Below are 12,344 nucleotides of genomic sequence, written 5' to 3' on the forward strand. Positions count from 1 at the left end.
GTAAACAATATATCTAATTTAATTTTGGGGAGAGCCTGTTCAAATTAAAGGTACAAAATATGCCTTTCTATCAATCACTTGAAGGAATTAAAATTATGCTTGTATTGAAGATATCTATTTCTTTTTGTAGAATAACTCTGCCTCTCAAAGAAAATAAATCTTAAAAAACAATTCTATAAAACTATTCAGTTAACATTTGAGGTAAGTGATACTTAGGTGAAAATATGATGTTTGCAATATAAATACAAACAACTGGCATAGTTATTATTTGAACCATCTGGGAAACAGTGTATTTTGCTGTCAGTCCCTTATGCTGCATTCTGTTTGTAAAAAGCAATTCAGAAATAGAAAGAAAGCCACAGAGAATTTAGCATGAGAGCGGTAGTCTAAACATTCCAAACCTGAAAACGTTTGAAGTCTGCAGAACTGATCTCCAAATGCTCTTGAGAAAGTGGTGTTTGTTGTGGTGGTTGTCGTTGTTTCCTGATTTCTTACCTAAAACTGGCCAGGAAAACTGAGTAATAATTCTCTCACATGTACCTCAACGTTCACCCTTTGCCAAATAATGCTAACAGGCCTGGACAAAGGAACAAACGTGGTCCCAGAAAAAATAGATTGCTACATCAAGTTTTGAGAGCCTATAAAAATTCAATAAGAATTTTTGAAATAAATCTAATAATTCTCTATTTACATGTGTTTTCTCAATAATCTCATTTTGACATTTGATATGCTTAGATATAGATACACTTAAAAATTAAAAATAGTTTTTCTTGTATGCCTTATTTCCCACCTTTAGTAACTTTTTAAATTAAATCTGGCTTCAAACTGTGATCAAGAATTCCAGAAAATATTTTATTATATCATGGTTAGTAATTCCCCATTAGAATATTGTTTACTTTTTTAAAAATACAGTTTTCAGAAACAGTTCTTAAAACAAAATGAATTTTCAAAGATAATTATTGTCATATCCAGTTCCTGTTAGGGTCTTTATTTTGTATTTCTGCCCTTTTGGAAATGGTTCATTGAGATAAACATTCATTTCCTTTATTTAAAGACTAATCACATGATTTTAGAACACATTTTTGTAGAACTATTCAAGCATCCACTGCTTTTGCAAATGTGTAATACTGATGGTTGAAAATATTTTTACATCTTTTTTATGTTCAGTGTATATTGATATTGAAAATCCATCACTTATCTAACCTGATGAAACATGAAACTCAAAGTATTATTTTATTCAAGCTAATACTTCTAATTAAATAATTTGCTTGGCTTTCATTTTCTTTGTGAGAGCTCCATTTTCATTGGCTTTGCCAACATTGGAATTGGTAATTTTTGTGATCCTGGGCCTATGTAATGTAAGAGAGTGGTGTTTAAAAAGTAGTAAGCAGGAGGGAGCATTTGGCCAAGTGGTTAAGAATCCCCTTGAGACAACCTTGCTACAATGGAATGAGGGCGTCTGAGTGTTGTTTCCATTTCTGTCTTCAACTTCCTGCTAATGCAGACACCGGGAGGCAGCACAGGAGGGCTCAAGGAATTGGGTTCCTGCCAAACACACACACAGTAGAATTACTCTCTGCCTTTCAAATGGATACATGAAAAATAAAATATAGGAATATAAAACGTGGAGAAAGTTATGCCTAAAATTATCAGGCTTTAAAAACACACACCCTGTATATTCATTAGACAATCGGCTCCTAACACTGCTACACCTGCAGGTCCAATTGGGACTGTCAGATGGGCCAACATCAGCGTGACCAGTGCCAGTCCTGCCGGCTCAAGAAGTGCTTCCAGGGGGGTTGTGCAGAAGGAGGGTGAGTGGCCCCCAGCCCCGCTGCAGCCTGGTGGGGGCGTGCGGTAGGTGGGTGAATGGCACCCCAGCCCCGCTGCCTGCGGAAGGAGGGTGAGCGGCCCCCATTCTCCCTGCAGTCGGCCGGTGGGGCTTGGGGTTGGCACCTGCTAACCACAAGACCAGGGCCATTGCACCATGTACTGGCACAGGAATCCAATTACAGCTGTGGCCAGGGCCCGGTCCCCCTGCCCAGGCCTGGCCACTGCATCCTGAAGAAATACACAGACACACACAGACACACACACATACATGCACACACACGCACAAACACACACGCACATACACACATTTATTTGGTTTCCGTTGCTCCCACCCCTGCCTCTGTTTGCTTAAGGCGGGAGCTGGGCAGCCTGAGCCCATGGGGACCCCACTCTTGTTCTCTCCCCTGGAGCCCCGGCCTGGCCCAGGGCAGACACAGTCCAAGCAGCACGGCCCTAAACTCCAATGCCCTGCAGTTTCTCCAGGCTCCACATGGGGGGGGGGGGTTGGTCTCGGGGTAGGGGTAGAGGGGGTTCCAGCCTCAGGATAAATGCGCACCCCATACCTGCTTTCTGTCTGCTGGTTCCTCCCAGGGTCTGACTCCAGTCTCTCACGCTTTTGAAGTCCTCCCCCCTCACTGGGTCTGTGAGGGAAGCTGATAAAGTCGGCACAGAACCCCTTGGAAAAGCCACTCCCTTCAGCTTGGGGGGTTCACCTGTGCCCCCTCTTCTCACGTGGCTGATCTGAAATCCCGCTGGCCCGGCCCTCAGGTGGGCACGCCTACAGCCACGTGCTGCACCCCCCACCCCATGCACGGCTTCCCACCATCACAGCTCACAACCCCTTACTTTACTTTGGAACCCAATGACTTCTCCAGAGACTCTCTTTGTCTTGTGCACTGTTGTGCCCCAGGGTCCCTGCATACAGTTGGCCCTCAGTAAATAGCCCATGGCTTCAGTTGCCACCAGGGTAGCTTTTCCTTCATGGGCAATACTGCTCTAAAGCAGATTTGTTAATTCGGAGGTTGGTGTTAAAGAGGGAGTTGTGGGTGGGATTTGAAGCCTATGCCCTAGCCTGGGCTGGAGGTGGAAGAGTTGGGGTGGGGGTTTGAAGAAGGGGGGGTGAGCAGGTGCAAAGGCCCTGGGGTAGGATGGGGGGAGTGGTGCAGGCGGGGCTTATAACCAGGGCAGCACTTTTGGGGCCCATTTGGCCACTCCTACTGGACAGCTGACTCCCACCCTCGCAGGACTCAGCCCCACCTCCAGCCCCGAGTCCCCTCCAGGGCTGGTAATGTGCCCTGCGTGAGGCCGGCCCAAGGCTGGAGCTCATGGATTCGATCAGGCCAGGTGGGCGGGCTCATTAAGGCTCCTTAATTTGCCCTGCCTGGCAGTCAGCCCTCCCTGCCTCGGTTTCCCTCCTCCCACCTCACCTGCTTGCTGCGGGCGAGGCCCCTGCTCCCAGTCCCACCTGGGGAAGACCCCAGGCTCCCTCCCCACCTGGGCTCTCCTGGAGCTGGGGTGGGGTGGGGACTCTGAGAGAGCCTAGCTCTGGCTGTCTTCTCCCTGCCCTTCTCTCTCTCCCTCCTACCGCCCCGCAGCGCTGCAGCGAGGCCATATCCCGCAATCGCTGCCCGGCAGCGCTGGCCGCCTCCTCTGGCAGCCCTCCTGGCTGGGCGCTGGCGCGGTGGCGGACAGAGGCTTGTTCCTGGTGCAGCTGCGAACGTGGCAGGTGCGGGCGGGGGCGGCGCGGCACTGGGCATGGACCAGGTGAGAGCGCTGGCGGCGCGGCTGCTCTTAGCGCTGCCCCTGCCTGCACAGGGCGCCATCGCCGGCGGAGCGCGCGTGGCCTTCCTGGACCAGGAGCAGGTGGAGGAGCTGGGCCGCCTGCAGGGGGACTCGGTGGAGTCCGGTGCCTCAAAGTCATGGCGCTCTCGGCCTCCGCAGGCGCTGAGAGGCTGCAGGAGCAGCGCAGGTGGCTCTCATGGAGTATTGCGCGCCCAGTACCCGTCCAAGCCTCAGCGCACCCAGCCCTGAGCGCACCCCAGGCGCCCCTCATTGCGCAGCTCCACTTCCTGCGCCTGGTGGGCAAGACGCCCACCGAGACACTCACCCGGGACTCGCTGCTGGCGGGCAGCCCCTTCAACTGGCCCTAGGGCTCTGGCCGGTGAGCCACCGCGTCAAGAAGACACTCTGCTCTGATTTCGGTATCACAGATTGCACAACACCTGGAAATAGTTTCTTTAAATGTGACGATCGGTTACAACGCAGAGAGGTTAAATGAAAAAGTGTCTAATCACGACCACATTCTTTCTTAGTAACTTCAGGCAGATTTAGCATCTCTACAGTATATTAAATAATGGGCAGATATTTCCCAGGAACAGCATGTTTTTCTGATGGATTTCAAAATTTTATGGGAAATAGAAGGAGAAGATAAGTTTATGTTGGTGCATAACATTTGAAATATGTATTTCTCATAATACACGTTTTCCATGAACTTTTTAAATAACCCATGTATATATAAATTTCAACATGTTTTTAACCAAAATAAATTTAACTTTTAATTCCATTTCCACAATCTTTTTAAGGTACGCTTATGTGAGTCAAACAGATGGCTTCGCTCACATAACACAAGGCTTGAGGAAATATATCTGTATAAACATGTTTTTGGGGCTGGTGCTGTGGTGCAGCAGGTTAACGCCTTGGCCTGAAATGCTGGCATCCCAAATGCCACCAGTTCAAGACCTGGCTGCTGCACTTCGACCCAGCTCTCTCCTATGGCCTGGGAAAGCAGTGGAAGATGGCCCAAGTGCTGCACCCGTGTGGGAGACCCAGGGGAAGCTCCTGGCTCCTGGCTTGGGATCGGCGAAGCTCTGGCCATTGCGGCCAACTGGGGAGTGAACCAGTGGGTGGAAGACCTCTCTCTCTCTCTCTCTCTCTCTCTTTCTTTCTCTCTGCCTCTGCTCTCTGTGTAACTCTTTCAAATAAATAAATTAATATTTAAAAAATAAATAAGCATGTTTTAGAAAAATAATGGATATATATATATCATACATCCTGCTCTGCAAGGGTTTTTTTTTTTTTTTTGCTTAATAATGTAAATATATTTTATAGCTAAACAGTGTGTTTCTTCATATGGATTTATCATATACTATTTAATGAATACTGTACTGTTAGATATTTACTTTTCTATCCTCAAGTTTCCCTAAGAAAAAGTTTCCATAGACACTTCTGAAACCTATTTTTCCAAAGAAAGATTTTTTTAGGAAGTGCTTATTTGGGACAAGAGTATATAATAAACATAATCTGTATTGCTAAGACTTTTGGTACACATCACCGATTTCTTTTGCAAATTCACATTCTATTCAATGGCCATTACCTCATATATGTCAAAATGTCAACAGTTGCAATAATTGTTTTGAATCTGATGAAAAACACATACTTTAATTTGTATTTATTCAATTTTTAAATAAATTAAACATCTTACTGAGTTTGCTGATAATTTTATATATATTATATAGTTACTATTATATTATATATTATATTATATTTAAGATATATAATATATAGTCTAATGTGATATATTCTAATATATAATTATGTTATTATAAATTATATAATTATGTTTATTATATATGTTATGTAACTATATAACTATGTTATATAACTATATAATATATATATAATATAATATATGCATATATATGTGTATATATATATATACACACACACACTCATAGATTTATTTATTTTTTTGAAAGGCAGAGTTAGACAATGAGAGGGAGAGACAGAGAGAAAGGTCTTTCTTCCATTGGTTCAACCCCCAAATGGCCCCCATGGCCAGCAAGCTGAGCCGATTCGAAGTCAGGAGCCTGGTGCTTCCTCCCGGTCTCCCATGCAGGTGCAGGGCCCAAGCACTTGGGCCGCCCTCCACTGCCTTTCTGGGCCACAGCAGAGAGCTGGACTGGAAGAGGAGCAACTGGGACAGATTTTTCATTCATTTCTGGAAATATTTTTTAAGATTTATTTATATATTTGAAAGGCAGAGTTACAGAGAGGCAGAGGCAGAGAGAGAAAAAGGTCTTCCATCTACTGGTTCACTCTCCAGAGGGCTGCAACAGCAAGAGCTGCCCTTATCTGAATTCAAGAGCTTCTTCTAGGTCTCTCACATGGATGCAGGGGCCCAAGGACTTGGGCCATCTTCTACTGCTTTCCCAGGCCATAGCAAGGAGCTAGATATGAAGGGGAGCACCTGGGACTTGAACTGGGGCCCATATGGGTTGCCAGCACTGCAGGTGGTGGCTTTACCCACTATGCCATAGCATCAGCCCAGGATATACTTTTTAATTTTAACAAAGTTAATAAACTATGAGTAAAAGTAATTGAGGAAACACAGGGAAAAGTAACACTAGTGTCCATTTTCATGTATTAAAACAATTGTTTACAGAGAAAAGAACTTTGTCAAGATTAGAAAAAAATATTGTAAAACTCTTAGGGGTAAGGCCGGCGCTGCAGCCCACTAGGCTAATCCTCCGCCTGCAGCACCAGTACCCAGAGTTCTAGCCCTGGTTGGGGCACCAGATTCTATCCCGGTTGCTCCTCTTCCAGTCCAGCTTTCTGCTGTAGCCCAGGAAGGCAGGGGAGGATGGCCCAAGTCCTTGGGTCCTGCACCCATATGGGAGACCAAGAGGAAGCACCTGGCTCCTGGCTTTGGAACGGTGTATCTCTGGCCATAGCGGCCATTTGGGGGGTCAACCAATGGAAGGAAGACCTTTCTCTCTGTCTCTCTCACCATCTAACTCTGCATGTCAAAAAAAAAAAAACCGAAAACAAAAACAAACAAACAAACAAACAAACAAAAAAAAAGAAAAACCTCTTGGGGTAAAAACTTGACTAGAGATAAAAATCCACTATACTTTGAAAATCAAATTCCCAAACACAAATATAAATTCCTAAAATCCAATATAAGAAGTATAAAATAGGAAAACTCCAAATTAAAACAAGCAAGTTGAATCCCAATTTGAAGGCCACCAGCCAATAAAACAGTTAGAGAAACAAAACTTCAGTTATAGAAACACAAAATATTTCAAACATTTAAGAAATAAAAAACACCTATATTTCTCAGATGTATCAAAGTATAAATAAGCAAAGCATACTTTCAGATTTCTTTTAGAAAGCCAGCATTACATTGATAGTGATGCAAGGTTGACTAGAACTTTCAATATAAATTAAGTATAAACTCTCTTTCATATACAGATGTATAAATCCTTAGTATTTTTATAATAAATCGCATATGAAAATATAATGAATAACAAGTCACATATAATAAAAAATACAAGCGGTGGTTAACATTTCTTAACAAGTCATGTAAATTTTCCAGGTAGGTGACAAATTCAAGGAGAAAATCACATGACAATTTAATGTTCAAAAACATTTAAAAATCAGCATGTAATTTTTAAAAACTGCTTGCAGTATAGTAAAAAAGAGCAATGTCTTTCTTATTCAGATCAAAATTTTTAAAAGGATCCTACAACGAAAACCATGATTAATACAGAATCATTGAGAGCTTTTACCCTGGAAGTAAACCTAGACCAGGAAGTCTCCACTAGTGCCAACTTCTTATTGGAGGAGTAGTTGGGGGTGAGGGAGAGAGCAAAAAGAAATAAAATAAGATGTAAAGATCAATTTCTTAACAATAAATTACCAATATATTGGAGATATTTATTTAGGGAGAATCCATAAAATCTAAAAACAAATAAACTGATAAATGAATTTAATGTTGTGGGAAAGATCGATGTTTTAAAAATCCATTAGATTACCAAGTGCCAGCAAGAAATAACTAGAAAATATCAAAGATCAATAGGCAGAGTAGAAAACAGAAGAAAAGAAAAAAAAAGAGTAAATTATGTTACATCTAAATGTTATTCAAATCAATAAGTAATACAAACGACCCAACAGAATGAGCAGAAATACAAGGAAAACGAAAGCGCCGGAAGCGGATAAACAGAACTGTAACTCACTGCAACAGGTTACCGCCAGCTCCAGGCAGCATCCGCAGGGAGAAGGACGGGGACCCAGGGCGAGGCCAGTGGGTAGCAGGAGCTCGGAGGTGAGAGCCCTCCAGCCGCGGGGAGGCAGAGCCCAGGGGCGGCCATTTCAGACCTGAACCCAGGTCTGTCTCTCGCTGTTCCCATCCAGGACAACTTGAAGTTAGGGGTCCTTGCTATGGGGGGCGCTGATTGGCTCCGTGCTTTGTGACGTTCCGTGCACTCAAGGCTGGCAACCTGTCCAATCAGGCAAGGTGACGTCCACAGTGCATCAGCACGCGGGGCCTGGACGTCACAATCTTCTCAGAATTTTGCCTGCAGAGTGAACTACTGGGAGACAGCTCAGCCGCCAGGAGGCTCCCAAGCAAGTCGACCTCTGCAGCTCTCCACCTTCACTCACCGGGGACGCTGGGCACCTAGGAAGCTGACAACCGCGACATGGTGAGTGTGTGGACCTGGCTGTACCGAGAGGGGAAAACGGAGCCGAAGGCCAGGAGGACACAGGCCTCCGGCATCTGCGGGCTCCATATTGGCGCTGGCACAGGGCTTCCCCTCGGTCCCCTCAGACCCGTGGGTTGGGGGCTTTACCGGCACCCAGGAACGCCGAGGTCCTGCCCCTTCCCTGCTTGGGTGAGACTTCTCAGCCTCAGCCCAGAGTCATAGCAGGCCAGCTGTGTGGCAGTAGCTCCACGTCTCCCCCGATTGTGCAGTGGGGACTGGGTGGTCTCTAGGGAGAATTTGGGCTCTGTGTATGCGGTTCATGCGGGACAGGCGCTGTAGGTTCCTCCTTCCCTCCCCACAGGGACCTGGTTCCCCCGAGTTTTCTTAATATGTGGCCTGCAGGGTATTTTCCAGGGCATTGACCTCTTTACACAGCTGTTTCTAGGATGTCTCACTCCCTCATATGTTTCCAATATCACAGTAACATAGACTGAGTAAGGTAGAAACAGAAGTTTTATTTGGCTTGGGGTTTTCACCCAGGTTTTAGAGAAGCAGAAAGACCCTGTAATTTGGTACTTGGGCATCGTCTTAGCACTTATACTTTCTCTGTACAGGGTGCCATCTCTATTTGCACTTTCAAAATAGAAATTTTGACCACTCAAATTTATGTGTGTTTTAAAAATGATTTCTCTTGCATGAAAGTCTTCCAAATCCTGTAGATATGTCTAGTTTACTAAGTTATTTTGGATTTATATTTTAATATAGGAGTCTGTTTAGTTTTGCTTGTTTTAATTTTTTTCACGATTGTCAGAGTATGACACAATTTGTGTATCATCAAGGTATGAAAACTGATGTTTTGCTATGTGAGGGACGTTAAAAAGTTATGGACAATTCACATTATCTTTTGATTACATTTTTTCATAAACTCTCTGGAATCCTCTTGTACATATACATTATGAAATGATTAAGACAATCTAACATATCCATCACATTACATCCCTATGTTATTAAAGAATATGTAAGATATTAGCAAGTTGTGAGTATGTGATATCATAATGAACTATTTAATGTGTTGAATATTAAGGTCTTGAGGTGTTAATTTTGTTAATTTATCTCATAGCTGCAAATGTGTGTTCAGCTAACATTTTCCCATGTCCTTCACTCTCAGCCCATGACAACCACCATTCTATTCTGCGATTAAGTGCCTTTTAAATAAATAAAAACAAAATGGTTCAGTGTTTGACAAACTGTGGTTCTCATACAATTCAGTGTCTCACAAACTGTGGTTCTCATACAATGTAGGGTTTACAAAGCCACTGATTTGTATCAGTTTTTTTCATCTATCCTACACATCTCAAATGGTGATTTAAAATAGGTAAACAGTAAGTGTTTAATGAATAATATATTTTAATATGTAAATATCTAGGTCCAGTTACATTAGAAAGATCCTCATTCTATTTTCACATGTAAAGCAAGATTGGGATGGACTGAATATGGGGCAACATAAACCCAGAGGCAGAGGGGAACCAGAAGGAGTGGAGAAACTTTTGCAAAATGAATTATTGGAAAGTATGCTGGACAAATAGCTCATTTACATGTTTTCTTACTAGTTTTAGAATGAGTATACTCTCTATGTTTTTCTTGGCAATCACAATATAATGTGACACACGTGTTGTGGCAATAGGACTCCATTCTAATGTTGATCCTACAAAGCTGTTTTACTGTTTCTTAGAATTAACACTGGATTCCACCTCACTTGCAATTTTCATTAGAGAGCTGCTATGGAAAATTTCTATACCTCTCAAGAAAGAGTAATACTGTCATGTAAGGCCAGGTGCATCACACAAATCATCCCAATCAGGTTTCTCAATGCTTGATATAATCAGAAAACTGTGTTTTCTTAGCTTCTTGGTAAAGTTCACTCATAAACTCAGAAAGAATTTATTGAAAATATGTATGTCTGTCCACGCCTGTAGTGTAAGAAGTGTAGTCTATGAATTCAGTCCTGTATTTTAGGGGTTTATAGGATTATTGAATGAAGCAAGGAGCATAATATCTATTTAAAATGTATGATGGCTTTTGTACTTAAAATATGTTCTAGATCTTTCATGTCAGTTAATTGACATTAACTGTTATTTTGGATCCTTGGAACTGCAGTATGGAATATTTTCCTTTCATGTTTCAAAGTAAATACCACAATTCTCAAAGATGGTTTTGTGATTCTGGTCATTGCTTACAACATGTTGCTGTGAAAATAATAGAATGGTTGCAATCTCATGGTTTTATTGACTGTGGGTTTGGGAGATTCCAAAATGGAGGAAAGAATAAGTTGAAATTCTACTGATTTTGCTCTTCATTGGAGCACTGCACAGCATAAAACCACTGCCCCTCCAAGCCTTCTTCAACCACACACCTCATTCTACAAGAGTCTTTTTTTTGCATTGTCTATAATTCCATTTATACAGAAGAGGCAAATATATATGGAGAGATAGCAGTTTATGACTTACATGGGTCTGCCGGGTAAAATTGGTATAATTGGAGAAAGACTTCAAAAATGCTTGTAAGAACTTTTGGAGTGATGGGACTTCCCTAAAGCTGGATTGTGGTGGTGGTTTCCCACCGGTATCCATTTACCAAAAGTCATTGAACAGTATTGTTAGAATGTATGATTATTTTATGTATGTGATATACACAAATTTTAATTTCAATCTAAAAATTAAAACAAATGTATGCACAGTCTTTTTACCTTTAACAGAAGAAAAAATAATCAATGTTTTAATTCTATCTAGACAAGTAGTATAAAATATCAAATCATATTATATAATATATATAAATAATATCTGACAATAATACTAACACTACTACTAGATATGTGCTGTCTATATGATAATTTGCTTGATCCAACCTACCTATGAAGTAAAATAATCATCTACATTTTACATTAGAAGGGCACTTATCATAGTTTTATATTTTGCCTAAGGTAACACAAATTGTAGTTGGTAGAGGTACAATTTTTTTTTTTTTTTTGACAGGCAGTGTTAGACAGTGAGAGAGAGACAGAGAGAAAGGTCTGCCTTCCCTTGGTTTATTCCCCTAATGGCCACAATGACTGGTCCTGTGCTGATCCAAAGCCAGGAGCTGGGTGCTTCCTCCCAGTCTCCCATGCAGTTGCAGGGACCCAAGCACTTGGGCCATCCTCCAATGCCCTCCCAGGCCACAGCAGAGAGCTGGACTGGAAAAGGAGCAACCGGGGCTAGTATCTGGCACCACAACTGGGACTAGAACCTGGGGTTCCAGCACCGCAGGCAGAGGATTAGCCAATTGAGCCACAGCATCAGCCAGTAGAGGTAGAATTTGAATCCTAACAACCTCTAGAGTCTGGCTGGCAATATCTGATAGGATGATACCATGGATTTGCCATGGATTCTTCTACCTCAGAGCTTTTGCCCATTCTGTTTCCTTTAGAAGAACACACTTACACCCCTTTCTTCCTGTAATAACTCTTATTCATTTTTTGAAGTGGAGCATAACTGTTTTCTGGAGTCTTTTTTACCCTCTTTTTTATTTTTTATTTAGTAAATATAAATTTTCAAAGTACACTTAATGGATTACAATGGCTTCCCCCCCCATAATTTCCCTCCCACTCACACCCCTCCCATCTCCCACTCCCTCTCCCATTCCATTCACATCAAGATTCATTTTCAATTATCTTTATATACAGAAGATCAATTCAGTATATATTTTTTTTGTTTTTTTTTTTATTTAGTAAATATAAATTTTCAAAGTACAGTTAATGGATTACAGTGCCTCACCCCCCATAATTTCCCTCCCACTCACACCCCTCCCATCTCCAACTTCTTCTCCCATTCCATTCACATCAAGATTCATTTTCAATTATCTTTATATACAGAAGATCAATTCAGTATATATTAAGGAAATACTTCATCAGTTTGCACCCACACAGAAACACAAAGTGTAAAATACTGTTTCAGTACTAGTCATAGCATTACTTCACATTGGACAACACAC

The sequence above is a fragment of the Oryctolagus cuniculus genome, chromosome 19, assembly GCF_964237555.1.
Source record: "Oryctolagus cuniculus chromosome 19, mOryCun1.1, whole genome shotgun sequence".
Taxonomy (NCBI): domain Eukaryota; kingdom Metazoa; phylum Chordata; class Mammalia; order Lagomorpha; family Leporidae; genus Oryctolagus; species Oryctolagus cuniculus.